The sequence below is a fragment of the Mya arenaria genome, chromosome 15, assembly GCF_026914265.1.
Source record: "Mya arenaria isolate MELC-2E11 chromosome 15, ASM2691426v1".
NCBI classification, from domain to species: domain Eukaryota; kingdom Metazoa; phylum Mollusca; class Bivalvia; order Myida; family Myidae; genus Mya; species Mya arenaria.
The window spans coordinates 37,035,818-37,040,571 of record NC_069136.1 but is presented as its reverse complement, the minus strand read 5'-3'; positions in this window follow the sequence as shown (position 1 = coordinate 37,040,571).

Sequence of the window (4,754 nt, the reverse complement as noted above, 5' to 3'; positions counted from 1 at the left end):
ATTTAGCCGCATATTCGTATCACAAAATTTAGCAAAAGAAATATATCGTTTTCAGTTACTATTTTGTTATATAAGTTTAACTTTTAAGATATTTTCAGACATTCTTATGCGGAATCAGAAGAGATACATCTCCTAAAGAAAATTCGCATAATTGGAACACGTAGGCTACATACCACTATTTTTAGAAACTACTGCTATATTCTGTGTTCCATCCCCTGTCATTACGCTGTTCTTGTTTAACTTGTTCCCACCTGAAAAATAGCGTTTGCATTTTGGGCAGGTTTATATATAGGTGGAGAAATTATGAGTAAAAATTCATCTTATGTAATTTGCTGATGGCATGAAAGAAAATCTTAATGGCAATCACGGACAAAACTTATCATGTATGTATGCCAGATTTATATTGAAAAAGAATACCCTTTACGCCTGTACTTGGTGACGTATCTTAACTTTCAATAAACAGTTTCAATCGTGTCAAGAGTGTTGTCACAGTTTGTGCTATCTTCCAGAATGAACATGCTGATGTATTTCAGAATACTTGATTTGTAGCTACAAATAGGTGCTTTGTTATTGATCGGTAATGGTTAGACGTATACATGTGAATTATTCATAATTCAATATTTCTTAAAAGTCGGTTATGGAACAACAGTAAACATAAGTTATGATTAGCTTTTGACAAACATGTCAAAGGAAGGAGTGATTCAGAACACACTCTTATATTTTTCCTCTATTAGCCAACGAAATATCCATAGTTTGTCGGAGATGACCGAACAGCTACGATAGCGTATGCATATGACGTACATGTAGGGCAAAATTAAGAAGTCTACAAAACCTGTATCATTACCGAACTTATGAATAGAGCAGGGAAATCAAGTTTAAGAAGTTTGCTCCTGACACAATTTGTTCTTTCTTATTTCATCTACATTAGAATTAAAAATTGACAAATATGAGAAGTAAATGACGGGTCCCCTTGTCTTTAGTAACTGGCCCATAAAATGAATTACATCATTAAGTCATCAATAAATACAGTATACTAAAATATTTTATCACAAGTTAAACAATGAACTGGTAGAGGAAATGATCTCATCAGTGAATTTAAATCAATACAGTAAGGTCAATCTGAGTGGACCAGAAAAAATCAATACTGGCTTATCTAATAAACTATAGAATACGTTAGACTACGTTAGTTTATCAATAGTGCACATCTCGTTCACTAATAGTGCACTCCAAGTGCACAAAGTGTAAAGTTTGGTCTTAACAGTACTGTAGGGCAAAATTAACAAGTGTACAAAACCTCTATCATTACCGAACTTGAGAATAGAGCAGGGAAATCAAGTTTAAGAAGTTTGCTCCTGACGCAGTTTGTTCTTTGATGATACATGCATGTACTGCTTTAATGATCCATGAGTAAAATATGAATATAATTAATGAGTCCAATTTAAATAAACGCGGGAATGGCAATCGCTCGGATTACTGTCATGATTACAAAGCTTGGCATAAGGGGGTGTCAATTTGTTAGACTTACATACAAAGGGACAAAAAACTCTTAACTACTTTCGAACACAATGGCTAATACCACACGGTCAGACAAGTGAACAAAAAAGAGAGTAATTTCGACTCTACTCTCAACCGCTTATGAATCCTCTCTTCTACATGTACACAAATGTCTTTCAGACATTACAACCCTCTCCTGCCGGACCAAACCATTTTAGAAGGATAACTACGTGGATTGAAATGACTGATGGTTTTTCTTTGAATACGACACAATGCAGATATTGTTGAATACAGAGGAATTTAAAGAGAAAATATCACCAATCGGTAAAAAAATCAGACTATAATGTGAATTTTGTAAGGAATAGGCCATCAGAAACACATCAAATGAAAACCATGGTAATACATCGAACAGTTAAATAAGTGGAAAGAGAACTTAACGTTGATCCCAAAAGTGATTACGGAAGACAACGAAATGAAAAAATACAAAGTTAAAATTCTCAAATACAACGCAATAAAACAGACACTAATAAAACCACTGGAAACGTAGCTTACCAAATGATAAAAGTAGAAAATGTTTAAAACAACCACTCGCTACTCTGAACAATGACCAACACATCCAAGACATCAAGTGATTTTGCTGAATTGATAATAAATGTGTTTTGGGCAGGGACAAAACTGACAGTCTAGGCGAACTATACGTGACACGTACAGTCTACAAATACATGCATATTACAAAATGAAAAGCAGGAGCACCCATTGATTATACATGCAAACTCGTCAACTTTAGCATACTCGTCCTTCCTGGAACATTGATTACGAACAGTCTCAAGTCCAAGTCTAGACTCCGATTCAGAGAACTTTTTTTTGAAGGAACAAAATATCTTATTTATTTCATTCCTTTTACAAACATTTACGTAAATAATAGAACAAAACTCATATAGTAATTAATTTCAGAAAAATTCACCATAAATGCTTTGCTAGAAGGAAATGTAGAATGAAATTAAGTTTTGACATATTGAGTCTTGAGTCTGAACTCAGACTTGAGACTGTTCGTAATCACTGCCCCTGATGTCATGTCCGGTGAGCGGACAGATGGTGAAACCAATAATCTTACGATCGATACATGTGTGGAACTTGTGTTTAAATATATACTAGTATTTGAATAATGTTTTATGTCTGCCCGGAGCGACTCATGAATTGTGTGCAAATCATCTGAAAGAATACATCCAGATGTATGGAAAATATCACGGGTATCAAAGAAAAAAACGAGATTACAGAGTCAATCGAAGGCCTTCTAAATTCAACAAATCATGATGCATTTGTGGCTGAAACCAGCGCCTCTCAGCGTCAATTGCTGCAAGAGACAACGAAGTAGGCGAACGAAAGTTCCTGTCTTTATTCACCAAGAAGCTGGAAACACACCAATGGAACCATTCAAACAATTGCAAAATAACTTCCTTGTCACGGGAGGAATAACAATGGTTAATGTGTAAACAGCATTCGGAAACAACCAACACAATGGAAATCATACCGACTGTGGAAGAAATTTAAGCAACTACGTTATCTCTGTAGCTGGAACGAGATCAACAACCCGCACACCTACTGTAACAGGTGGATGGAAACCTCATCAAAGGAAAAGGTCTCGACCAGACGTATAGGGTGTTGTCGGCAAGGGGTGGTACTGGTATTCTTCACCAGGAGACTTACAACCCGACTACAACCACACATTAATTCATTAGTCGTGAAGTGGAGCGTATGTTTACCGGATGCCTTACACACCGACTTCAACTACGCATTAATTAATTCGTTCATTTATTAGCCGGGAATGGGAGCTAATGCTTCGCCGGGTGTCTTACACACCGACTACAGCTACACATTAAATCATAAGCCGGAAAGGGGAGCTAATTCTTCGCCGGGTGTGTTACACACCGACTTCAACATTCGGAACTCCTCGGCCATTTTTTTCAAAAACAACCTCGGATGTATTTGGACGGTTTACATACTCAAAAAGTGGTACGTTTAAGTCCGCTGCAAGTAGATCGTGTAGTAATTTTATTTAGCAGTTAAACTTTGTGACTTAACTCTAGGAATTCTTAATTATGTTTGCAATAATTCAATTCAATGGCAATCAATTTAAACTTAGATCAATAAATACAACTCTGAAACACTACATTTAATTAATGATATAATTCAAAATTTTACGAACTACTTCAACTGATGTACCTGCATACATCCGAGGTTGTTTTCGATAAAATGGCCGAGGAGTTCCGAATGCGACTTCAAATGCGCATTAATTAATTCGTTCATTCATTGGTCGGAAAGGGGAGCTAATTCTTCGCCGGGTGTGTTACACACCGACTTCAAATGCGCATTAATTAATTCGTTTATTCATTAGTCGGGAAGGGGAGCTAATTCTTCGCCGGGTGTGTTACACACCGACTTCAAATGCGCATTAATCAATTCGTTTATTCATTAGTCGGGAAGGGGAGCTAATGCTTCGCCGGGTGTGTTACACACCGACTTCAAATGCGCATTAATTAATTCGTTTATTCATTAGTCGGGAAGGGGAGCTAATGCTTCGCCGGGTGTGTTACACACCGACAACAACTACACATTAATTAATTCATTCATTAGCCTGGAATGGGAGCTTACATGTATGCTCACCGGGTGAATTACACACCGACCCTCAACTACGAAATAAATCATTCATTAGCCCGGAAGGGGAACTAATGTATTGCCGGGTGTCTTACACACCGACTACGGCTACGCCATGATTAAATACTTCATTTATTCATAATTAGTCGGGAAGGGGAGCCAATGCTTCGCCGGGAGTCTTACATACCGACTATAACCACACATTAATTCATTCATTTGGCGATGTATGTGTATAAAGCGTTTGAATTACGAAAAACTTTTCATATATAAGTAGAAAACATGCATATCCTCTTTTCGCTGTTAATACATCATGACTAACGACCTATGACTTATTTGTATAACAATGTTCCTTTTATAATGTGTATACTCATGGACATACATGTATTGTCTAATGTACATGTATTATGAAATAAACTTCATTCGTTCGACATACATGTAATGGACAGTTTTCGGCATTTCACCCTTACATTATGCATTATAAAAGTGTGTACCTATAATACACGGTTGATATAAAGAAGAACGGAAAAGAAACAAGCCATACTCAGTAAACTTCCTGTTATTTTATCCGTTAATGTGCGAATAAATATTGTTACCATACTCGCGAA